This window comes from Chiloscyllium plagiosum, unplaced genomic scaffold (genome assembly GCF_037043375.1).
Source record: "Chiloscyllium plagiosum isolate Xiang-an unplaced genomic scaffold, Cpla_swu_hap1 HiC_scaffold_20, whole genome shotgun sequence".
In the NCBI taxonomy this organism is placed as follows: domain Eukaryota; kingdom Metazoa; phylum Chordata; class Chondrichthyes; order Orectolobiformes; family Hemiscylliidae; genus Chiloscyllium; species Chiloscyllium plagiosum.
The window spans coordinates 77,228,866-77,254,776 of NW_028270158.1; positions in this window are offsets into that span (position 1 = coordinate 77,228,866).

Consider the following 25,911-nt stretch of genomic DNA (forward strand, 5'->3'; position numbering starts at 1 on the left):
CCCGGGTCTCTGGCGCTGCGAGGCAACCGTGCTAACCACTGTGCCACCGTGCCGCCCACAAATCTGGCAGGGTGTTGTATCTTAAACTGTCGAAGGGTCAGAAAGAAGATTGAGGCTGGTACACAAGTTAAAGAGAGCAATTTCAAGAGATAAGGCAGAAAAGAACATAACAGGGAATTGGGGGAAAACTGATGATTAAACTACATTTATTTCAATGCAAGGGGCCTGACAGCTAAGGAAGATGAACTTAGGACATGGATTTGAACATGGGACTGGGAGATTATAGTTATTACAGAAACAAGCTGAGGGAGGGGCAGGACTGGCAGCTCATTGTTTCAAGGTAGAGGAACTGCAGGAAGCTTTGAAGGGGAGGCAAGGGAGGACGTGTGGTGATGTGTTTTGATTGCATGACTCAAAATAGCAGTACTTAGAGAGGATATTCCTGTGGGATCACCCAGTGAAGCTATGTTAGTGGAACTGAGAAATAAGAATGGGTCATCACTTCGATTTGATTGTCCTACTAATCCCTAATAACAAGTGGCAGACTGAGGAACAAATATGTCGGGAGATCTCAAATGTCAATCATCATAATAGGGCTGTTATGGTAGATGTTTTTTAACTTTCCATCTTAGACCGGGACTGCCAGTGTTCAGCGTTTGCAAGGGAGGAATTTGGTAATTGATTTCCAGTAAACTTGCAATCAATATATAAATGGCCTGAAAACAGAATTGGGCAAGACCTGACCTCCCTTGGGAAACAAGGTAGGGAAAGGGACTGAGGTGTTAGTGGGAAAGCATTTTGCCAAAGTGACCACAGTTCTAGTAGTTTGAAACAGCGATGGAAAAGGACAGACCTAGTCCATAGGTTCAAGTTATAAAATGGGGCCAGACCAATCTTGATCGTACCAGCCAGGAACTTTCAAAAGGTTACCGTGGAGTCGATTTGCAGGGAAAGGGAAGTCTGGCAAGTGAGAATATTTTAAAAGTGAGTTAAATTGAGCGATCAGCGCCAGCATGTTCCTGTTTGTGTGCAGCTCAATGCTGACAGCTTTCGGGAACACTGGCTGTCTATTGAGGGTCTGGTCAAGGAAAAGGGGGCACGTGTCAGGTGTAGCCAGCTGGATCAAGGGGATCCCTGAGGAGCACAGGGGCTGTAGGATGGAAATCAGGAATGCAAAAAAGGGACAAGAAGTAGCATTGGCAAAGGAGGATGAGTGCAATCCAAAACTGATTTTAGATAATATAGATACAATAAGAGTAAACGACTAACTCGGGACAAAGTAGGGGCCCTGAAAGATCAATGAAGCCGTCAATGTGCATGACTTCTGGATATGGCTAAGATCCTAAACAAATTGTTCATTCCAGGACTTACTGTGCACCAAGACTGGGGAACTCAGATTACTACGTTACAACACAATTGGAGTACTCTGTGCAATTCTAGTATCCCTGCTGTCAGAAGGATGTTGTGAAACTTGAAAGGGCTTAGAAAAGATTAATAAGATGTTTCCAGGGTTGTTGCTGAATAGGCTGGGGCTATTTTCCCTGGAGCGTCGGAGACTGAGGGGTGAACCTACAGAATTTATATAAACATGTTTATATCCAGTTACCCCTTCACCTAACACTTTGGGCAATTTAGCATGGCCAATTCACCTAATCTGCACATCTTGGACTGTGGGAGGAAACTGGAACACCCGGAGGAAACCCACACAGAGACGGAGAGAATGTGCAAACTCCAAACAGACAGTTGGCTGAGGCAAGAATTGAAGCCGGGTTTCTGGTGCTCTGGGGAAGCAGTGCAAAGCACTGGGCCATCATGCCACCCCAAGCAGGGGAGTGGAGAAATCCTGGTAGTTATAGACCTGCGAGCTTTACTTTGACTCTGGGTAAAGTGTTGGAAAGGCTTGTAGGGGATAGGATTTATAATCATCTGGAGATGAGTTAGTTGATTAGGGACAGTCAAAACGGTTTTGTGAGGGGCAGGTCGTGCCCTCACAAACCTTATTGAGTTCTTTAAGAAGGTGAACAAAGAGAAGGATGAGGATAAAGCCGTTGATGTGGTGTATATGTATTTCAGTAAGGCTTTGGTTAAGGTTCCCCATGGTAGGCTATTGCCGATAATATGGAGGCATGGTATTGTAGGTGATTTAACAGTTTGGATCAGAAATTGGCTCACTGAAAGAAGGCAGAGGGTAGTGGTTGATGGGAAATATCGATCCTGGAGTTCTGTTACTGGTGGGTACTTCCTGGATGTGTTTTGGGTCCACTGTTGCTGTCATTTATATAAATGTCCTGTATGAGGGCATTGAGGAATGGGTTAGTAAATTGCAGAAGACACTAAGGTCGGTAGAGTTGTGGATAGTGACGAAGGATGTTTTAGGTTACAGAAAGGTATAGATAAGCTGCACAGCTGGACTGAAAGTTCGCAAATGTAGTTTAATGTGGAAAGGTGTGAGGCGATTCACTCTGGAGGGAGTAACAGGAACACAGCGTTCTGGGATAATGGTAAGATTGTTGGTAGTGTAGATGAACAGAGAGATCTCTATGTCCATGCACAAAGATCCTTGGAAGTTTCCACCCAGGTTTAGGGGATTTTTAGGAAACCATTCAGTGTGTGAGCTTGTCTTGGTAGAGGGATTGAGTTTCGGAACCATTAGATCATGCTGCAGCTGTACAAAAGTCTGGGTGTGGCCACATTTGATTAGATTACTTTACAGTGTGGAAACAGGCCCTTCGGCCCAACAAGTCCACACCGACCCGCCGAAGCATAACCCCCCATACCCCTACATTTACCCCTTACATAACACTACGGGCAATTTAGCATGGCCAATTCATCTTTGTGACTGTGGGAGGAAACCGGAGCACCCAGAGGAAACCCACGCAGACACAGGGAGAACGTGCAAACTCCACACAGTCAGTCGCCTGAGGCGGGAATTGAACCCGGGTCTGCTGGCGCTGCGAGGCAGCAGTGCTAACCACTGTGCCACCGTGCCGCCCACGGTTACTGCATTACAGGATTAAAAATCACACAACACCAAGTTATAGTCCAACAGGTTTAATTGGAAGCGCACTAGATTCCGGAGCAACGCTCCTCCATCAGGTGTCAGCGGAGGGCTCGATCGCAACACAGAATCCACAGCAAAAATTTTCAGTGTGATGGAACCGAAACCACACATTGAAAATTTGACTGTCTGTCAAGCCTTCCATCTGCTAGAACACAGCGACAGTTTCACCCCTTCCATGTGTAAATCACAAAACCCCTTCCGAAAGTTGCATTCCCGGCCAGCCGTCAACAATGGTGATAACTAGATAACACGCTGAAGGTGTTGCCCCCCCCCCCCCACCGTGCTGTCCGTCCACCTTCAGCGTGTTGTCTAGCTATCGCCATTGTTGACGGCTGGCCCGGGAATGCAACTTTCGGAAGGGGTTTTGTGATTTACACATGGAAGGGGTGAAACTATCGCTGTGTTCTAACAGATGGAAGGCTTGACAGACAGTCAAATTTTTAATGTGTGGTTTCGGTTGCATCACACTGTAAACTTTTGCTGTGGATTCTGTGTTGCGATCGAGCCCTCCGCTGTCACCTGATGGAGGAGCGTCGCTCTGGAAGCTAGTGCACTTCCAATTAAACCTGTTGGATTATAACCTGGTGTTGTGTGATTTTTAATCCTGTAATGCAGTAACCTGAACAAATGTGACCATACCCAGACTTTTGTACAGCTGCAGCATGATCTAATGGTTCCGAAATTCAATCCCTCTACCAAGATAAGCTCACACACTGAATGGTTTCTTAAAATGCACATGAACCTGGGTGGAAACTTTCAAGGATCTATGGACATGGACATAGAGATCTCTCTGTTCATCTACACTACCAACAATCTTACCATTATCCCAGAACGCTGTGTTCCTGTTACTCCCTCCAGAGTGAATCGCCTCACACCTTTCCACATTAAACTCCATTTGCGAACATTCAGTCCAGCTGTGCAGCTTATTTATACCTTTCTGTAACCTAAAACATCCTTCGTCACTATCCACAACTCTACCAACCTTAGTGTCTTCTGCAAATTTACTAACCCATCCTTCAATGCCCTCATTCAGGCCATTTATATAAATGACAGCAACAGTGAACACAAAACACATCCTGGAAGTACCCACCAGTAACAGAACTCCAGGATCGATATTTCCCATCAACCACTACCCTCTGCCTTCTTTCGGTGAGCCAATTTCTGATCCAAACTGCTAAATCACCCACAGTCCCATGCCTCCGTATTATCGGCAATCGCCTACCATGGGGAACCTTAACAAACGCCTTACCTTATCCTCATCCATTCTTTGTTCATCTTCTTAAAGAGCTCAATAAGGTTTGTGAGGGCACGACCTACCCTTCACAAAACCGTGTTGACTGTCCCTAAACAACTTAATCATCTCCAGATGATTATAAATCCTATCCCTTACAAGCCTTCCCAACACTTTCCCCAGAGTCAAAGTAAAGCTCACAGGTCTATAACTACCAGGATTTCTCCACTCCCCTACTTGGGGTGGCACGGTGGCACGGTGGTTAGCACTGCTGCCTCACAGCGCCAGAGACCCAGCTTCAATTCCTGCCTAAGCCAACTGTCTGTGTGGAGGTTGCACATTCTCTCCGTGTCTGGGTGAGTTTCCTCCGGGTGTTCCAGTTTCCTCTCACAGTCCAAAATGTGCAGGTTAGCTGAATTGGCCATGCTAAATTGCCCGTAGTGGTAGGTGAAGGGGTAAATGTATATAAACATGTTTATATGAATGTCTATCGGTTCACCCCTCAGTCTCCGACGCTCCAGGGAAAATAGCTCCAGCCGATTCAGCAACAACCCTGGAAACATCTTATTAATCTTTTCTAAACCCTTTCAAGTTTCACAACATCCTTCTGACAGCAGGGAGACTAGAATTGCACAGAGTACTCCAATTGTGTTGTAACCTAGTAATCTGAATTCCCCAGTCTTGGTGCACAGTAAGTCCTGGAATGAACAATTTGTTTAGGATCTTAGCCATATCCAGAAGTCATGCACATCGACGGCGTCATTGATCTTTAAGGGCTCCCACTTTGTCCCGAGTTAGTCGTTTACTCCTATTGTATCTATATTATCTAAAATCAGTTTTGGATTGTACTCATCCTTCTTTGCCGAGGCGATTTCATGTCCCCTTTCTACATTCCTGATTTCCATCCTACAGCCCCTGTGCTCCTCAGGGATTCCCTTGGTCCAGCTGGCTATACCTGACATGTGCCCCCTTTTCCTTGACCAGACCCTCAATAGACAGCCAGTGGTTCCGAATGCTGTCAGCATTGACCTACACACAAACAGGAACGTGCTAGCGCTGATCGCTCAATTGAACTCGCTTTTAAAATATTCTCACTTGCCAGACTTCCCTTCCCTGCAAATCGACTCCACAGTCACCTTTTGAAAGTTCCTGGCTGATACGATCAAGATTGGTCTGGCCCCATTTTATAACTTGAACCTATGGACCAGGTTTGTCCTTTTCCATCGCTGTTTTCAAACTAATAGAACTGTGGTCACTTTGGCAAAATGCTTTCCCACTAACGCCTCAAACCTTTCCCTATCTTGTTTCCCAAAGGGAGGTCAGGTTTTGCCCAATTCTGTTTTTAGGCCATTTAAATATTGATTGCAAGTTTACTGGAAATCAATTACCAAATTCCTCCCTTGCAAATGCTGGAAAGTTAAAAAACATCTACCATAACAGCCCTATTATTATGATTGACATTTGAGATCTCCCGACATATTTGTTCCTCAGTTTGCCACTTGTTATTAGGGATTAGTAGGACAATCAAATCGAAGTGATGACCCATTCTTATTTCTCTGTTCCACTAACATAGCTTCACTGGGTGATCCCACAGGAATATCTTCTCTAAGTACTGCTGGGATGAGTCATGCAATCAAAACACATCACCACGCGTCCTCTCTTGCCTCATATTCAATGCTTCCTGTGGTCTCTCTACCTTGAAACAAAGAACTGCCGGTCCTGCCCCTCCCTCAGCTGTGTTTCTGTAATAACTAATATCCCAGTCCCATGTTCCAATCCATGCCCTGGTTTCATCTTCCTTAGCTGTCAGGCCCCTTGCATTGAAATAAATGCAGTTTAATCATCCGTTTTCCCCAATTCCCTGCTATATTCGTGCCTGCCTTATCTCTTGAAATGGCTCTCTTTACCTTGTGTACCAGCCTCAATCTTCTTTCTGACCCTACGACTGTTTAAGATACAACACCCTGCCAGATTATATTATATCCTCTCTAGCAGCTCCAGCAATTCGCCCCACCAGGATATGGGTCCCCCTCGCGTTCCCAGTTCAGGTGTCTTCCCTACCGGTCCATCTGTGCTGACACCTTCAGGGATCTTTGGGTTGTCCACTCAGGCCCCTGTGTTCCTCAGCACTCCACAAGGTCCGAACACTCATTATGTCTGTCCTCGCTTATCGGACCTCCCATAGGGTATGACCTCACATTGATCAGAACTAAACTCTGCCCAGATTATCATCTGATCGTCATCAGACTGTAGCTAGAGACCATCTGCCTCACTGTGAACAACATCCTCACCTTCCATGTCATCTGCAAACCGACTCATGATATCTTCTGCTTTCACTTCAGAGTAATTATTCCACAGAATAACCAGCGATCGTTCCTGCACAGATCCCTGTGGTACACCCCCTGGTGAAACAATTTCAAACACGAAAAAGATTATCCACCAATTTTGTATCCAAATTACCAACTTGTCTTGGATCCCATGGGCTCTTTCCTTTTGGACCAGCCTTCCATGTGGGAACTTGTCAAAGGCCTTAATGACTCCATGTAACCCACATCATCTGCACTGCCCCCATCGGTATTTTTAGACACCATTTAAAAAAAAATGAAACTGAATTCCTCCGACAGTATCTTCCTCTATCAAATCCGTGATGACTAATCCGAGTTGATCCTTGCAATTGTCGATTCATCCTCAGAGTGGTATCCAATAATTTCCCTCCCTCCTGCTGTCAGACTATCTGCTCTGTAATTACCTGGCCTATCCCTGCTGCCCTTCCTGAACAAATGAACCACATTAGCGATCCTCCAGTCATTCGACACTTCACCTGTTGCCAGCAAAGCATTAAAGATATCCACCAGGGCCCATCAATCTCCTCTCTTACTTCCCATAGCAGCCTGGGATACATTCACTGGACACTGGGGAGTTCTCCACCTTTTTATGCCTTTGAAAATATTTAGTAACTCCTCCTTATTGGTCTTAACATGTTATAGAACCTCACCTTCCCGTCTGAAATCCCCGGCTACAATGCCTTTCTCCTGCATGAATACAGATGGGAAATATTCATTGAAGACCTCACCCACTTCCTCTGGCTCCATGCACAGATTGTTTCTTTGCTTTCTATTCGGCCTCACCCTTTCCTCAGTTACCCTTTTATTCTAACTATTCTGACAAAGTACCTTGTGGCTTTTCCTTCATAGTATCTGACAAGGATTTTTCACAGCCATTTCTAAGGACCCCGTTGCACTCCCTATCCTTGTGAATGGCTTCACCTGGTTTTATTGCACTGTGTTTTCTTCATCAAACTCACGATATCGCTTGATCTGTATTCGCTTGACTTGCTGCCTTCACTACTCCCTCTTCATGAACACAATGGGATCGGATCCTATGAAATGAGTATCAGGCGTTAGGTAAGAAGTTAAAAAGCACGACCTCAAGGGCAGTGATCTCTAGATTACTCCTAGTGCCACATGCCCCAGTGTGGATAGACATAGAAAGATAGGCCGGGGGGTGGATGTATGCCTGAGGAGCTGTTGGCGGGGGCAGGGTTTTCAGTTCTTGAATCATTGGGATCTCTTCTGGGGTAGAGGTGACCTGTATAAGGGGGGGGGGGGGAATTGGGGTGGATGGGTTAGACTTGAACCAGAGGGGCACCAGTATTACTGCAGGGAGAATTGCTCAAGTTACCCTGGAAGGTTTAAACTGGGTTGGCAGGAGGTTGGGACTCTGACTAAGAGAGGGAACATCGAAAAGTCAGCGGAAAATACATTCACCATCGAGAGCAACTTTCCTACTCAGGACGTCCAGGGGCACAGACGAGGGAGGGAAAAGACTTCAGGTTTAAATTTCATTTATTTCAATGCATGAGGCTTGACTGGTGAGGTAGATGAGCTCAGAGCATGGATTGGCTCTGGGGACTGGGATATTATAGCCATAACTGAAACATGGCTGAGAGAAGGGCCGGACTGGCAGCTCTGTGTTCCAGGATTAAGAAACTACAGGCGTGACAGAAGGACAAGTAAGTGAGGAGGGGAGTTGTCCTTTTGATAAGGGAGGACATAACAACAGTGATTAGAGAGGATATTCTTAAACAGTCATCAAATGAGGCCACATGCTTAGAATTTAGAAACAAAACAGGGGTGGTCACTCTGTTGGGATGGTATTATAGACCCCCAAATAGCCAGCAGGTACTAGAGGAACTGATGTATAGAGAGATTGGAGATACTTGTCGGAATAATAGAGTAGTATTGGTTGGAGAATTTAATTTTCCCAGTATTGACTGAGCGACCCAGAGAGTAAAAGACCCGGTCGGAGTGCAGTTTGCCAAATGTGTCCAAGAAAGTTTCCTAAAGCAAATTGTAGCTTTAACAAGGCCTAACTCTACTCAGGCGGGTGCAAGACTGAACGTCCCCTCAGAAAACGTGGTCGGGCAAGTGACTGAAGTGTCAGTCAGAGAGCACTTTGGGTCCAGTGACCACAACTGTCTTAGTTTTAACATAGTTATGGAAAAAGATCAGACAGGTCCACACATTAAGGTATGAAACTGGAGTAGGGCCAGGTTTGGGGCCATTAGGCAGGATCGAGCAGACATCGATTGGGTGAACTAAAAATAACACAAAACCCGGTTATAGTCCAACAGGTTTATCTCACAGCACCAGCTTTCAAAGTGCAGGTGATCATACTAAAATATGAAAACTTAAACTAAATTTGTTTGGTATTACATTCCATGACACTGCAAACCTGTTGCTATAAATTCTGTGCTGAAAATGTGTTGCTAGAAAAGAGCAGCAGGTCAGGCAGCATCCAAGGAACAGGAGAATCGACGTTTCGGGCATAAGCCCTTCTTCAGGAATCAGGCTTATGCCCGAAACGTCGATTCTCCTGTTCCCTGGATGCTGCCTGACCTGCTGCACTTTTCCAGCAACAGATTTTCAGCTCTGATCTCCAGCATCTACAGCCCTCACTTTCTCCCGCTATAAATTCTGTGCCTTATGATTGTGCTCCACAACCACCTGATGAAGCAGCGCTCTGAAACCTAGTGCCTCCGAATAAACCTGCTGGACTGGAAGCTGGTGTTGTGTGATTTTTAACTTTGCCCGTCCCAGTCACCACCAGCTCCTCCATATCATGCTACCGTCAACTGGGTGAGTCTGTTTGAAGGAAAATGAATGATTGCAAATGGGAGCCTTTTAAAAGTGTGATATTAAGAATCCAGGACAAACATTTCCCTGTTAGAGTGAAGGGAAAAGCTGGCAGGTTTAGGGATTCGTGACTTATGAGGGATATTGAAGTTCTGGTCTGGAAAATGAAGATGGTATACATTGGATTTAAGCTTTCCGAATCTACCTTACCTAGCTCACCAGACTGATTGACACAATCAATCTGTGAAGACCCTACAATCCTCTCAGGTCCCTGCAGCATTCCGATCTGTAGAACCCGCTCCAATGCCTGTGACTCTCCCAATCCAGCTCCTATAAGATTCCCTATCTGTGTGACATCCAACCGTCGCCAGCACACACCCTGTCAATACAAGCTCCTCCAGTCTCTCTATCTATCCACCCATCTCTATAACCTTCTCCAGCTCTTACAACCCTATCTGTGTAAACGTCATCCTCCCCTACCACCCTTCCCACTTTGACCAAATTGTAAGGGATTACTAATGCTCCTTTATCTGTGAAACTGTCTCCAACCAAAATTGCTCGTTATCTCCTGAAAAATCTGTCCGATTCCACATCCTCCATGTTGATATAACCTGCACAACCTTCCTGTATCTATAAACATCTACTGTCACGACTACCCTCCATATGTCTGTATATTCTTCCAGTCTGTACAAACGTCTTTACCTCTGTCATCTGCTCCGTTCCCTAAGCACTCCCAGTCTGTGTAAATCTCCCCAACAAGCTCCTCCAGTCTCTCTATCTATCCACCCATCTCTATAACCTTCTCCAGCTCTTACAACCCTATCTGTGTAAACGTCATCCTCCCCTACCACCCTTCCCACTTTGACCAAATTCCTTATCCCTGTAAAGTGATCCATCCTCCCAACTTGCCCATCTCCATGAAACCGCTGAAGGCCCTCTAGCTCTCCACATTTTTGTAGCACCCTGTGGCTTTATGGCCTTCCCTTCCTGCGAAACCACCTCCAGTCCCCACAACCCTCCCAGTCTGGGCCATCTGCTCCAGATCAGACCATTGCTGTCTCTGTAGGCTCCGACAATCCTAGCAACCCTTCCTATTTGTGTCTCTTCCTTCAGATCCCATCCTCTCCAGCTTTCTTAAATCTCTTCCTGCCGTTGTAACCCTCCCTATTTAGAACATGGAACAGTACAGCACAGTGCAGGCACTTCAGCCCGCGATGTTGTGCTAATCTTCTGTCCTACTCTAACCTATGAAGGTTTTCTGCAGAATCCTCCAGTTTTAAACCCGCCCTATTTGGTAAATTCCTCCAGTCCCAACAACACTCAAACTGTGAAACTTCTTCAAGTCCCTCCAATTCTCCTTAGCTCTCTGACCTCCTTTATGAGCATCAACCCTCAAAATTACCGAAGCCTCTTTTAGTCACTGCAATGTTCCTAATATCTGCAAAACCCTCCAGTCCTGATATCGCTCTTTCTCCATAACATCCAACTTGTTCCAGTGCCTTTCTGGGGAACACCGCAGAGGATGGAAGATTTGTAGAGTCCAGTCCATGTTATAGAGGTAGGACGGGCTGCCAAACCTGGAGGGTGGTACTAATGTAAGAAGGGACGTGGATCCTGCAGGAGGTTAGAGATAGCATGATTCATAGAACCTGCAGGATGGGATCGAGAATGGGTTGTGGAACCTGAAGAATGTTACAATTTGAACCACAGATCTTTTTTGACTGAACCATTGGACTGATCGTAATGTCCTTATTCTGAACATCTTTACCAGAATTTCTGGGCACAGTTTTAGATTCCCAGGCTGGGAGATGTGAGTTAAGATGTGAATCTATTTACCCATTCTGCCTGTGTGCCTGACACTGACCTGGTGCGGCTCTGGTACACAGCACTCTCCGTGCATCTGGTAACCTCCTGATCTATGTAACTGACAGAGCTCACCTCATGAAAGCCTTCATTTGGAATGTTCTTTATTTTAATATTTTTAAGTGGCAGTTGCGTGAGATGCAGGATTGGGAAGTTTCCATTTTGAGAAAATGAAATTTTTACCTTTAATCCTGACCCATGCAATGGGATTTTGTTTTTTTCTGTTGTTTTCTGCAGACTGCCACTCAGATGATTGTGTAACCAGGGAATCTGAGTGCAGATGGTCTTTTCATGGGAGAGTGTGTATTTACCAGTTTATGTCGGCTAGGAGAATGTATAACTGTGTACAAACCTCACCGACCCCGTAAGGGGGTGAGTGCACCGGGCCCTGAGCACCAGGAGCTGGGAAACCTCATGGTGTTTGTATGTGGGCCGTGGCACCAGACTGGGTGAGAGCAGTTCCCTGAGTAAATAACAGGTATGGAGCTTGGGATCCTCCTGCTGTGTTTGACCTTGTACCATATCGTTACCTCCCTCTCATGAGTGAGCGTGTCATGTTCTCCAGTCCTGACAGTGTCCACACCCTGTAAACCCTTCCAGCTGTTGAACACTCCCTTCTCTCTCACGCTGTCCAGCCCTTCCAACCTGGCCTTCGTCTCGTATCTCCTGCAGCCCCAAACGACCTTGCTCTTTGTTATTGCATTGCCTTGCTTTGATCTGTATGGAAGTAGGTTTGGGCCACTGAGAAATATGATAACGCCCACACTCTCCATTTTGGTCAAACATTTCTGCTTGTTTGTCTCTCTCCCATAAGGGGAAGTGGGCATCCTTTCAGCATCTACCCTGCCCATTTTCCTGAGGATCTGTACATTTTAATGACAACTGTCCTCCTGATGACCGTCAGTGACACAGCACCGAAGTGACATGATTATGTTCCTCTATTCTCTGCGACTGTTTCCTTTTGCTCTACCCCTCCCTCATTCTGAAACCTCCCTCAGTCTGGACAGTGCTCCAAACCAATAAGTCCTGAGAATGCTCCAACCTCCCTATCTCTGTAAACTCCTCACACTCCTACAATCCTCCTTGTGTGTATGAACCCCTCCAGCTTCTCCAGTCCAATCAAATTATTCCATCTCCTACAGCCCTCACCATCTCTGTATTCTCCAGTCACTACATTTCTCCATGCCTCTGTATACCACTCCAGCCCCTTCAAATCTGTCAATATCTGCAAGGTCCTGCAGTTCCACAAAACAGCCATCAACATGGAACCTCCACCAGAGACCACTACCCTATATATCTCTGTAATCACCTGCTGTACTCTCTATCTCTGTTCCCAGCTTCAGTCCTGACAACCCTACTTCCATGTACAACATCATCAAGTCCCTGTAATCCTCCCAAACGGTGCAACCTCCACCAGACCTTACAACACTGCCATGGTCTCGGACTGCTTGCAGTAAATTCAAACTTCCGGAATTGTATAACATCTCATTTCTCCATGCGCCTCTCTATCATGATGAGCTGCTCCAAACCTTCCAAACTTTCCTGCCTATGTACACCATTAAGTTGATACATCACTTCTCATTCCTGTAATGTCCTTCACACCCTACAATCCTCCCTGTTTTTGTGAGTTCTGCCGACCACAAGTACTCTCACTATCTGTGTAAATGTCTCTAGTCACTCCAACTCCTTTACTGTGTAGCCCCCACCAGACCCTAAATCTATTGCTATGTGTGTAACCTTCTTCAGGTCTATATCCTCCAACTTGCTGAAATCTGCTCTCACCGTTGCAACCCCCATTATTTTGTAACATTAATTAGTCTGTAAAACCATCCCTATCAGTGTGTTCTCCTCCACTGTGTATCACAAAATCATGAAGGGTGTAGACACAGTGGATAGAGACAAGCTTTTTCCCAGGGTGAAGGATTCAATAACAAGAGGTCACGATTTCAAGGTGAGAGGTGGAAAGTTTAAGGGGTGTACACGCGGCAAGTACTTCACACAGAGGGTGGTGGTTTTCAGGAATGCGTTGCTAGCAGAGGTGGTAGAGGCAGGCACGGTAGATTCATTTAAGATGCGTCTGGACAGATGCATGAGTAGGTGGGGAGCAAAGGGATACATATGCTTAGGAATTGGGCGACAGGTTAGACAGTAGATTTGGACTGGCTCAGGCTTGAAGGGCAAAGGGTCTGTTCCTGGGCTGTAAATTTTCTTTGTTCTTTGTGTACAACACTCCTGTTCTGTGTAATCTCTTTAAATCCTTCATTTCCTATATACCTATGTATTGGTGTGACTGTTTTGAGGCCATTATATTCTCCTTTCTACCTGTAAACAGCTCCACACACGCTGCAGCCTATCCTTTGCTCATTAGCGACTCAAGTCTCTCTCAACCCTTTCTATGACTGTAACCTCCTCCAGTCTCAACACACCTCCCTATCCCTATCATATTTTCGTACATGCACAACACTCACGCTCACTGAAATATCTTCCAGTGCTTAAAACCAGCTTTCCCTCTAACTTTCTCCAGTCCATAACTCCCTCCCTATCCCTGGAACATTGTCTAGTCCATACAACACTCCCTAACTCTGTCAAATTCTACAGTCGACAACTTACTCCCTATGCCTGTAACATTCTCCTATGCATACCATCCTTACTGTCCGTTTAATATTCTGGAGGCCATACCAATTTCCCTATTCCTGTAATATTCTCCAGTCCATACCATCATCCCTATCCCTCTTACCTGTTGTTAAATGTACCACATCCTCGTATCCTGTGAATGATTCTACACCCTGCTCAACGTAATCCCTATAACGAGCCACAATTCGACACAAATCCCTATCTGGAATCTATTCAAATCGGCTCTATTCTGTAATTTCCTCCAAACAATAAATCTTATTACCTGCGAACTTTCTCTAGCACCTGTAACTATCCTTCACCCTGTCCAGCCCCCAAACGTCTCTCTAACTTTGTGATCTCTCTCCATCCCTCAAAGACCCACTTTCAGCAAAACGCGCCCTGCATTTGCAACAGGCAGATGGAATGACAGCATTACGTGTAGTGAACAGATATGATACGAACTATGATTATGGAGACGTGGCTGCCGAATAACCATGCATAGGATGTGATTATTGAAGGGTTTCAGCAGCATCAGCAAATCGCCAATCAAGGTCCAGTTGTTAGGTAAGGATACAGTCAGTGGATCAGTGAGAGCCAGTTTAATCTGGCAATCAAAATTTAGAGTCACTTTGGGTGGAGGTGAGAAATAGCAAGGGAGACCTGGAAGATCAAACCACAATCCATGGAATCCATGGTGGTTGATAAGTTGGATACAACATTTTCTTGGTGATAGTAAACAGAGGAATGTGGAGGAGTGAATTTCGGATTGGAGGTCTGTAGCCAATGGAGTTTCACAAGGATCAGTGCTGCGATTTCTGTTTGTAATTTATCTCTGTGATTAAGATGAATAGTTCAGCAGTTTGATAAGGAATTTTGCAGATGACATTTGGAAAGGCATGTAACGTTTAGGGGAAGTTAGGTGAATTAAAGATAGTGAAGAAGATTGTTAAAGATTGCAGCAGTGGAACTACTGGAACTCTGGGCACAGAAATGGCAAACCGAATTTGATCGGGACAAGTGTGAAGTAATGCATTTATGAAGTCAAATGGAAGCGGGAACAACACTAATTGGAAACATTGATAAACATTGATAAACAGATGACCTTGGATGCAAATCCGTAGCTCCCTTAAAATAAAAACACAGCAGGATGTGGTAGTAAAGGAAGAGTGTGGTATTCTTCCTTTCATTGGTCACAGTATTGAGTTCAGACGTTTGCATGTCATGTTGTGACTGATTGAAACTTCATTCGGCCATATCTGGAATGTTGCATGTAGTTCTCATCGCCACACTACAGGAAGGATGTGGAGACTTTGGGCAGGGTGTAACAGGGGGTTACCAGAATGTTGCCTGGATCAGAATGTGTTCACTATAAGGAGCTTGGACATAGTTAGATTATTTTGCGTGAGTCTCGGAGGCTGAGGGGTGACCTGGTACAGTTATATAGCATTAGGAGAGAGGTGAATAGTGTGGATAGTTGGAATTCTTCTTCCAATGTAGAAATATCAAATACTAGGGCGCATCGGTTTAAGGTGAGAGTGAGAAATTTTAAGTGAGATGAATGAAGCTGGTTTTCTGTACTGAGAGGGTGGAAGCTGCTCAGGAGGTGGGAGAGGTGGCAGTGAGAATAAATTATGAAGTGGCATTTAGACAGAAACATGAACAGGCAGAGAATAGAGGGATATGGACCATGTGCAGGCAGATGATATTAGTTCAGAAAGCAACATGGTCAGCACAGCCATGGTGGGCCGAAGGGCCTATTACTCTGCTGTACTGTTCTCGTTTCTAACTTCACGGCATCCACCCTGTCAAAGCCCCTCAGAATCCTAGATGTTTCATTCAATTTCTCTCCCATTCTTCAAAACCCTAATGGGTTCAAGGTCAATCTACTCCACCTCTTCTCATTGGAAAATCCCGCCATCTCCAGGATCAGCCGAGTGAACCTTCCCTGGCCTGCCTCCAACACAAGAATGTCTTTCCATAGGGCACTCATACTGTTCATTATAATCTTGGTGTGGTCTGACTTGTACCTTGCATCGTTTTAGCAAGACCTCCCTATTTTTAGACACCATTCCCTTTGTAATAAATGGCAGCATTTGATTTGCCTTCTCTATGACCTGCTGATCCTGTAAGCTACCGTTTTCAGGTTGATTCACAAGGATTCCCAAAACCCTTTGTGCAGTCAGTCTGAAACCAAACGGTGTTAGCCTGACAGTAAGTCGGGAACATGCTGGAGAGTATTGTAAAGGATACAGCAATAAACAATAAATAGACTCTCAGAAACATTGGGCAACACGTGATTTTACAAAAGGGGAATATTTTTAACGCCGTTGGATTGGTGTGACCATGAATGGCAGAATAGATAAGGGTGGGGGAGGCAAGTAGCGGTAGGGGGATATTTTAACTTTCAGAAGCATTTTGACAAGTTTCAACAAGGGCTAAATTATAACGACGGAGAGAATAGAGCCCCTGAAAGGTCAATGAGGCTGTCTGTGTGGAATCACTGCTGACGGGAAAGATCCGAAACAAATATTTTGTTTCAGGATTTATTATGGAAAAAGATATGGAAGCTCGAGAATTTTGGAAAATACATAGTGATGTCTTGAACAAAGTTCACATTGGAGAATAGGAGGTGTTGGATGTCTTAAAATGCAAAAAAAAGTTCATTAAACCAAGGGATATGATCAGATGTATCCCAGCGTCTTGTGAGAAGCTAGGGAGGAAATTACAAGGCTCATCGCAGAGATATTTTTATCATCGACAGCCACGACAGACCCATGAGACTGATGGCGGAGGTGGGTAAGTCGATGGAGGAAATTCTGAGAGAAAGGACAATGGAAGTAGACAAGTGACAGATCAAAGCAGAGCAGTACACGATGTCCACATGAACTTTACCAAGGTATTTGACAAGGTTCTGCATGGCAGACTGATTAATAAGTTGAGATCACACATAACCAGGGAGCGCTCACCAACTGGATACAAAACAGATTGACTGTAGGAGACAGAACATGTTCATAGAGGGTTGCTGCTCAAACTGCAGGCCTATGACCAACGGTGTGCCATGGGGTTCGGTGCTGGGTCACTGTTGTGCATCATTTATATAAATGGTTTGGATGAGAAAAGAGGAATCATGGTTATCAAGTTTGTGAGTGACACTGAAATTGATGGAATAGTGGACAGCAAAGAGGGTTATCTAAGTGTACAATGGGATCAACAGTACTGCTGGGCCAATGATGTTAGGAATAGCAAGTGGAGAAATGCACGATGTTGCATTCTGGTAAAGCAGACCAGGTTGGACTTGTATAGTTAATGTTCTGGCCCTGAGTAGTGTTGTCGATCAGTGACCCAGGTATGCAGGTAGACAGTTCTTTGAAAGTGGCGTCACAGGTAGACGGGCTGTTGATGCAGGCGTTTGAGGAGGTTACCTTCATTGGGGAGAGCATTGAGAGCAGGAGTTGGGATGTCATGTTGTATTCGTACAGGACATTAGTGATGCCAGCATATAAGCATTGTTGATTATCTGGAAAAGCGCAACTTGCTCACATATGTCCTTTAGGGAGGGACATCTGACATTCATACCTGATCTGGCTCACATGTGACTCCAGACTCACAGAAACATGGCTGACTCTGAGCTGCCTCTGGGCAATTAGCAGTGGGGCAATGTATGCTGGTCGAACCGGTGACATTCTCAGGTCATGAATGAATCAATGAAATGCATGACCCTCCCTATCTCAGCAAACAGCTGTAGCAATTCGTACTGGTTTTGTAACACTGTTTAGGCCCTGGGCACTCTCAGCAACACTCTCACCACCTCCAGCACCTTTAATTCTCCCTGTTACTATCACCTGATTAAACGCTGACAATGTGTCCTCTTCCTACTGCACTCCTGCTCGGAGACTCCTTAGCGATCTCTTTAACAAATGCGTCCACATTTCTAAACATTGGGTACTTTAGAATTGATCGTTTTTTTCATCTCTTAATCAAATCTGGTAAATCCTGGGAATTACTTGGCCAAGATCTTCTAAAGTAGGCGAGGAGCATTGGGTAGGTGTCGAGCACCTTGAGACTTGCTGTGGTGAAAATGGGAACCCAGGAGGAAACAGCACAAGAAGCTTGCTGTCACACCAACGCCCCACCCACCCCCTTCCCACGGCCACCTTCTGCCCCAAGTGTAACAGAGTCTGTACAGCCACCTACAGACTCCCCCTGAGAGTGGGAGAGAGTCAGCCTCAGCTGTGACCCATCACCAATGAGATAGTGAGATAGGAAGATTGAATTCCCTCACAATTATCCCAGTTCCTTTATTACAAATTCCAATTATTCCCTGTTAATGCAGTGTCTAACAATGGAATGCTGTGAAAGGGCCTTAACACTATCATTCCAGTTTTGAGTTCTGACTCTTATTACTCAGAATTTGGTTTCCTATTGTTTGATAATCTGAGGCCACATATTTTCCTGGTAATCCCAATTGTTATCCCAAACTGTGGGACTCCCCCATCCTGCTTCCCATTCTGTCTGGTTTTAGAACATAGAACATAGAACAATACAGCACAGAACAGGCCCTTCGGCCCACGATGTTGTGCCGAACATTTGACCTAGCTTAAGCACCCATCCATGTACCTATCCAATTGCCGCATAAAGGTCACCAAGGATTCTGACTCTACCACTCCCACAGGCAGCGCATTCCATGCCCCCGCCACTCTCTGGGTAAAGAACCCACCCCTGACATCTCCCCTATACCTTCCACCCTTCACCTTAAATTTATGTCCCTTTGTAAAACTCTGTTGCACCCGGGGAAAAAGTTTCTGACTGTCTACTATATCTATTCATCTGATCATCTTATAAACCTCTATCAAGTCACCCCTCATCCTTCGCCGTTCCAACGAGAAAAGGCCTAGCACTCTCAACCTATCCTCGTACGACCTATTCTCCATTCCAGGCAACATCCTGGTAAATCTTCTCTGCACCCTCTCCAAAGCTTCCACATCTTTCCTAAAGTGAGGTGACCAGAACTGCACACAGTACTCCAAATGTGGGCTAACCAAAGTCCTGTACAGTTGCAACATCACTTCACGACTCTTGAATTCAATCTCTCTGCTAATGAACGCTAATACACCATAGGCCTTCTTACAAGCTCTATCCACCTGAGTGGCAACTTTCAAAGATCTATGAACATACACCCCAAGATCCCTCTGTTCCTCCACCTCACTAAGAACCCTACCGTTAACCCTGTATTCCGCATTCTTATTTGTCTTTCCAAAATGGACAACCTCACACTTGGCAGGGTTGAACTCCATCTGCCACTCCTCAGCCCAGCTCTGCATCATATCTCTTTGCAGCCGACAACAGCCCTCCTCACTATCCATAACTGCACCAATCTTCGTATCATCTGCAAATTTACTGATCCACCCTTCGACTCCCTCATCCAAGTCATTAATAAAAATTACAAACAGCAGAGGACCCAGAACTGATCCCTGCGGAACTCCACTTGTAACTGGGCTCCAGGCTGAATATTTGCCATCCACCACCACTCTCTGACTTTGATCGGTGAGCCAGTTTTCTATCCAATTGGCCAAATTTCCATCTATCCCATGCCTCCTGAATTTCCGCATAAGCCTACCACGGGGAACCTTATCAAACGCCTTACTAAAATCCATGTATTCTACATCCACTGCTCTACCTTCATCCACATGCTTGGTCACCTCCTCAAAGAATTCAATAAGACTTGTAAGGCAAGACCTACCCTTCACAAATTCGTGCTGGCTGTCCAGAATCAAGCAGTGTCTTTCCAGATACTCATAAATCCTATCCCTCAGTACCCTTTCCATTACTTTGCCTACCACAGAAGTAAGACTAACTGGGCTGTAATTCCCGGGGTTATCCTTATTCCCTTTTTTGAACAGGGGCACAACATTCGCCACTCTCCAGTCCCCTGGTACCACCCCCGTTGACAGTGAAGACGAAAAGATCATTGCCAACGGTACTGAAATTTCCTCTCTTGCTTCCCACATAATCCTAGAATATATCCCGTCAGGCCCGGGGGACTTGTCTATCCTCAAGTTGTTCAAAATGTCCAACACATCTTCCTTCCTAACAAGTATCTCCTCTAGCTTATCAGTCCGTTTCACACTCTCCTCTTCAACAATACGGTCACTCTCGTTCGTAAATACTGAAGAAAAGTTCTCAATCAAGACCTCTCCTATCTCTTCCGACTCAACACACCGTCTCCCACTACTGTCCTTGATCGGACCCACCCTCGTTCTCGTCATTCTCATGCTTCTCACATACGCATAAAATGCCTTGAGTTATACTTGATCTTATCCGCCAAAGGTATTTCATGCCCTCTCTTAGCTCTCCTAACCCTTTCTTCAGGTCCCTTCTGGCTATCCTGTATCCCTCCATTGCTCTGTCTGAACCCTGTTTCCTCAACCTTATGTAAGCCTCCTTCTTCCTCTTTATAAGACATTCAACCTCCCTCGTCAACCAAGGTTCCATCTCACGACCATTTATTTCCTGCTTGACAGGTACATACATATCAAGGACACGTCGTATCTGTTCCTTGAAAAAGTTCCACATTTCCACGACATCCTTCCCTGACAGCCTATGCTCCCAACTTACGCTCCTCAGATCCTGTCTTACAGCATCGTAATTACCCTTCCCTAAATTGTAAAACCTACCCTGTTGCACGCACCTATCTCTCTCCCTAACCAACGTGAAAGTCACAGAATTGTGGTCACCATCACCAAAATGTTCACCCACTAACAAGCCCATCACTTGTGCCGGTTCATTATCGAGTACCAAATCCAATATGGCCTCCCCTCTGTTCGGACAATCTACATACTGAGTTAGAAAAGCTTCCTGGACACACTGCGCAAACACCACCCCATCCAATCTACTTGATCTAAAGAGCTTCCAATCAATATTTGGGAAGTTGAAATCGCCCATGACTACTACCCTGTGGCTTCTGCATCTTTTCAAAATCTGTTTCCCAATCTGTTTCTCCACATCTCTGCTGCTATTGGGGGGACTATAGTAAATACTCAACAAGGTGACTGCACCTTTCCTATTTCTGACTTCAGCCCATACTACCTCCAAAGGCAGATCCCCCTCGAACTGACTTTCTGCAGCCGTTATACCATTTCTAATTAGCAAAGCCACCCCCTTCTTTTTTTACCACCCTCCCTAATCGGACTGAAACATCTGTAACCAGGAACCTCCAACAACCATTCCTGTCCCTCTTCTAATCACCTTTCCGTGATGGCCGCAACATCGTAGTCCCAGGTACCGATCCACTCCTTAAGTTCACCCACCTTATTTCTGATACTCCTTGCGTTGAAGTATACGCACTTGAACCCATCTCTGTGTCCGCAAGTATTCCCTGTCAGTGCTACCTTCTTCACAGCCTCCCTACATTCTTGGACATCCTGACAAACAGCTAGCCTACTTGCTGGACTACAAGTCTGTATCCCATCCCCCTGCCAAATTAGTTTAAACACCCCCCCGAAGAGTGCTGGCAAACCTACCCCCCAGGATATTGGTGCCCTTCTGGTTCAGGTTTTCCACAATGTTGTGTGGCTGTGAATATTGATGACCATCTTTGTGTTAACCCTGTGACCATGTCTCCGTGATGGCGAGTAGATAGACATCACAAATTTAGAAACAGTAATTTTTACCACAATTTCCTGTCACAAACCTAATTTCAGTTAAACTCAGTCCCTTCCTGTTTCTTCCTGTTTGTCTTTAGCCACATCTCCATGTTTTTCCAATATTTCAAGCTTTCTCTTTGGATTAGGGAATTTCCTTTATCCGAAGCCCTGTCCCTCCTCATCTGTGTCATTTTAAAGCAATTTGATTGACAAGGGCACAGTTCCAGTGGAGCCCATCCCAATATAATGGCTGACTCCTTCCTGAGGACTGGGAGCAGTTACCACTGCATCAGAACCACGTCTTCTGACACGATTGTGTGATCCTGATACCTTCCTGCACTCTGGTAGTATCACCCAGTATCTCTCCATGTAGTATCCCTCGATGTGTAGGTCAATTTGCTGCCTCTGTCAGTGTTTCTCCCTCTTACTGCTGGTCTGAGATCCTGAATCAACAGAATTCTCCAAACCAGAGAGCCGCAGCAGCACAGGCCAGGGATGGAGACTGGGATTTTCCAGATCTCTGCTGAACTCTGTGCCACTCTGCACGAGTTATCCTCATTGCATCAATCTAATTTCCCATTCTGTCTATTTCTCTGTCTCATGCAGTTAATCAGGATATTCCTAACTCCTGTCTCATCCATCACCTCATTGAAGACGCTTCGTCAGCCAGAGCGAGTTGGAGAGGGAGATCTGCAGCCTTCAGTAAATCCTGCAGCTGGTAAGATCACTCACAGTAAACAGCACATGGAGGAGTTAGTGGCCTTCTGTATTCAGACCTGGAAGACAGGACACAGGTATAGTGCTGGGCAAGGAGCAGCAATATTCTAGGCTTCATTCCCACCAGCTTGTGAGGGTCCTGCTTTCACCTCTGCTGTGCTGGTCCTCTCTGAGACAGTACAGGGGATCACAGGCATCAATCCTGGCCCATGCTGTATTCGTGATCTCTGTAATATCCTCCAGTCCCAATAATCCTTCCTCTGTTTGGAATCTCCTCTCGTCCACACCATTCTCTCTGTCTCTGTCTTTATCAGGTTCTCCAATCCCTAACAACCTAATTCCTAAACTTCTCCAGTAGATACTAAATTCCTTCATCCCTGTAAACCCCGACTGTCCTGTTTATCCCTGTAAGCTCCTCCTACCAATACCACCCTCCCTGTCAATGTATGTGTCTTTAACCTTTCCATCGGTCCCTACCTATGTAATCTTCTCCAGCTCCTACAACCCTTCCTTAGCTATGGACAAATTTGTAATCTCCTTATCGTTCTCCAATTCTTCGATGTTAATCTTTTAAAATTTCACCCTAGTTCCCAACTCCAAACCCCTCCCGAGCACAGGACCCTCTTTCAGTTTGTGCAACCTTCCCTATCTGTATAACTGTCTCCAACCCAGTAACCTGGCATTCTCCATTGCCTTCCTATCTCTGTAGCCTCCAGAATCTTGAAGCCTTCTTATATCTGTAAACGTCTTCAGTCACGACAACCTTCCATATCTCTGTTAGTATATACAATACTCTTCTCCCGAAACATCCCCTGTCTGTGCCTCTCAATCTGCCTGCCTCTCCCTACATTCATCACTACCCCATCTCCAGAATCTATCCCAGCTCCCTCTATCATTGTAAATTCCTCCAATTCCCAAACATCTTTGGCCCACTGACATTCTTGTCCAGATGTAAATCTGTTTAATTCTAACATTCTTGAGCCCCTGTAGGCCTCCCTGTCGCTGTAACCTCTCCACATCCGTTCAAACACCCACTACTGAGGAATGACTCCCTGCAGTCGCCATAAGGCAGGTGGAATGATAGTGAACAGATATGATGGAAAAGCCAGGAAATTACAGCCCCGTGAGCCCAGTGTTGGGGAAGTTGTTGGAGGAGATTCTGAAAGAAAGGAGCTATGTATATTTGGAAAGGCAAGGGCTGATTCAAGACGGTCAGCATGACTTTGTGAGTGGGAAACCTTGTTTCACAAACCGGATTGACTCTTCGAGGAGGTGGCCAAGAGAGAGATGAAGGCAGAGCAGTGAACATTGTCCACGTGGACTTTAGCGAAGCATTTAACAAGGTTCAAAGGGATGTAGAACATCTAGCCATGAGGAAGAAGGAAGCTTATTTAAGGTTGAGGATGCAAGAATCAGACAGGTTTCTAGAGGGTAACATGGAGCAGCACGATGGCTCAGTGGTTAGCACTGTGACCTCATAGCACCACGGACTCTATTTCGATTCCAGCCTCAGGCGACAGTCTGTGTGGAGTTTGCACATTCTCCCTGTTTCTGCGTGGGTTTCCTCCACGTGCTCTATTTTCCCCCCACAGCCCAAGGATGTACATGTTAGGTGACACAGCCATACTACATTACCCATAGAGTTCACGGATGTGTAGGTTCGGCGCATTAGTCAGGGCAAATGGAGAGAATTAGGTTGGTGGGATGGTTCTAGGTGCTGCACTGTTTGGAGGGTTGATATGGAGGTGTTCGACCAAATGGCCCGTTTCCACACTGTAGTGAATCCCTGGAGATACCAGGAAGGAACTGAGGAATGGACTTAGGACAACTAGAAGAGGGCATGAAAAAGCTTTGTTGGGAAGGATTAAGGAAAACCGTAAGGCATTCTCCAATTATGGGAGGAAGACGAGGATGACAAGAGTGAGGGTAGGGATAGTGGAGGGAACTTGTGCCTGGAGTCACAGGAGGTAGGGGAGGTCCTTAATGAATACTATGCCTCAGTATTCACTGCTGAGAGGGACCTTGTTATTTGTGAGGACAGCGTGAAACAGGCTGATATATGTGAACAGGTGGATGTTAAGAAGGAGGATGTGCTGAGAATTTTGTAAAACACAAGGATAGATAAGTCACTGAACCAGACTGGATGAACCCAAAGTTACTACAGGAAGCGAGCGGCGAGATTGCTGCATACTTAGCGATGATCTTTGCATCTTCACTGTCTACTGGAGTCGTACGAGATGATTCGAGGTTGGCAAATGTTATTCCCTTGTTCAGGAAAGGGAATAGGGATAATCCTGGGAATTACAGACCTGTCAGTCTTCTGTCCGTGGTGTGCAGATGATTGGAGAGGACTCTGAGAGAGCGGATTTATGACTCCGTAGAAAACCATCGTTTGATTAGAGATAGTATGGTTTTGTAAGGGGCAGATCATGCCTCACAAATCTTATTGAACCTATTGAGAATGTGACAAAACACTTTTATGGCTCATTCAGAAAGTACGGAGGCATGGGATACAGGGGAACCTGTCTGTCTGGATACAGGATTACTCGCCCACAGAAGACAGATGGTGATGATAGATGGAAAGCATTCACCCTGGAGCTCAGTGACGAGTGGCTTTCTGCAGGGAGAGGTTACCGGGGCTGATCTCTTTGTGTGTTTAGGAATGACTTGGATGTGTGAGTGGAAGAGTGGGTTAGAAAGTTTGCCAATGAAACGAGGGTTGGTGGAGTGGTTGATAGTGTGGAGGGCTGTTATAGGTTGCAACAGACAATGACAGGATGTAGAGCTGGGCTGAGAAGTAGCAGATGGAGTTCAATCTGGAAAAGTGTGAAGTCATTAATTTTGGAAGGTTGAATTTGTAAAGCAGAATGCAGGGTTAAAGGTATGATCCTTGGGCAGTGTGGAGGAACAGAGGGATCTTGGGTTCCAAGTCCCTCGATCCCTCAACGTTGTCACCCAAGCTGAGAGCCTTGTTAAGAAAGAATATATTGTGTGGGATTTCATTCGTGTGGGGATTGAGTTTTAAAGCTGTGAGGTTATGCTGCAGCTCTATAGAGCTCTTGTTAGACCACTCTTGGAATATTGTGTTCAGTTCTGGTCCCCTCATTACAGCAAGGATGTGGAAGGTTAGAGAGGGTAAAGAGGAGATTTACCAGGATGCTGCCTGTACTGGAGGGCATGTCTTCTGAAGAGAGGTTGAGGGAGCGAAGGCTTTTCTCATTGGAGTGAAGAAGGGAGAGGGGTGACTTGGTAGAGGTGAACAAGATGATGAGCGGCACAGAGAGAGTGAATATTGAGAGACATTTTTTACCTTGACATAACTAGGGGGTCTAATGTTAAGGTGATTAGCCAGTGGTTAAGGGGAGATTTCAGAGGTAGGTTTGTTACATTTAGGGTGGTGGGTGAGTGGAATTCACTGCCAGCAGTGGCAGTAAAATTAGATGCATTTGGAACATTTAATATACTTCTGGATAGGCACATCAATGGCAGTAAAATGAAGGATATGTAGGTGAGTTTGATCTTACATTCGGATAAAAGATTGGCATGGCATCATGGCCGAAGGGTCTTGTGCTGTACAGTTCTGTGTTCTACTTTCCATGTGGTAAACTGGGTAATAAGCTCAGATCAATGTAAAAGGATATGACATTC